Genomic DNA, 1,358 nt, shown 5'->3' on the forward strand with positions numbered 1-1,358 from the left:
AATAAAAGGCATTGGAACAAGTTGGTCTGTCATATATATTTCATTACAGTGTGGGTATATAACACTGAATAATATTATATGTGATATATAATAATATTACTAGTTTTGGAGTAATTAAACGAATTTCTATCCCACTAAATAATTTTTGGTTTCTAGTGCCACCAACTGGTGCTGATCAACATTATATCTGACAAAATGTGAATATAACAGGACAAAGCACGCACAGAGATAAAACACAGTAAAAAGGGTCATGTGGGGGAATATTGTGCCAACATGTGATGTCTGCTGCATGTATATGTGGAATAGGGTAGAGCAAAATGAATGATAAATTACTTTATCTTCCAATAATATGGGTAGTAAGACATCAAGTTATTTAGCTGCATGTAAACACACTATTAGTGGGGGGGTTAATTAATATATTTTCTAAATGATTTTACTGATAATTATTCCAGCCAGTGAAGGTCTTTACAGCATGTGTCGCTGTACTGTGGATATTGTTCTGGATCAGTTCCTCAGTTTTACAGGAGCTCCGAGATAACTTTAACACGGAACAGACGGGACCATAAAGATAACACTGACAGCAATTATTATATGAAGAGCATAACGACTCTTTTTCATCAACACCCTGCTCCACAGTACAACTTTAATCAACTATTGTGATGCATTTATTTGAACAATAAGCCAAATTTTGCCACCACACCAAAACAGCAAATATATTCTCCAAATTGTTCAGCGCTCTCAAACATTTCTATCTCCCAAAAGACAGGAAACACTGTCACACTGTTTCCTTTCAAATGTCCTCTTTGTCACATTAAGACTAGTCCAATACAAACTGACAAATTTTAGGCAGAGACTTCTGGAGGAATCACATATTCCCTTGATCAGCACCAGTTGGTGGCACGAGTGATCTGTGTCAATTTAGGATGGTGTAGCATGCAGGCTACGTGTGCATGTTCAGACGTAGATACATTACCTTGCTTTATCACTTAATTGTTTTACTATTATATTTATTATTGCTAATTAATAATGTTTTTACTTTTGGTTCATTTATCTAGCTTTTATTACCTTAGAATTTGTAACATTTGTTTTAAAAAGTGCTGCATAAATAAATACACCATTATTAGTATTTTAACCAGAAAGGTAACACAACACACACATTACTTTGTGGCAATTACTCCAAACCTTACTGTACAGTATTATATAGTGTTAGTTATATTTCTTTGAGATGCCATATATTTACCCACACTGTAATAAAATATATATGACAGACCAACTTGTTCTAATGCTTTAGCCTTTTATTGTTGCATAAAGAAATATCAGTTCACTCAGCAGAATATATGTGAGGTTGTGCTTAAAGG

The sequence above is a fragment of the Morone saxatilis genome, unplaced genomic scaffold, assembly GCF_004916995.1.
Source record: "Morone saxatilis isolate NCDOM2014 unplaced genomic scaffold, NCSU_SB_2.0 Contig4, whole genome shotgun sequence".
In the NCBI taxonomy this organism is placed as follows: Eukaryota; Metazoa; Chordata; class Actinopteri; family Moronidae; genus Morone; species Morone saxatilis.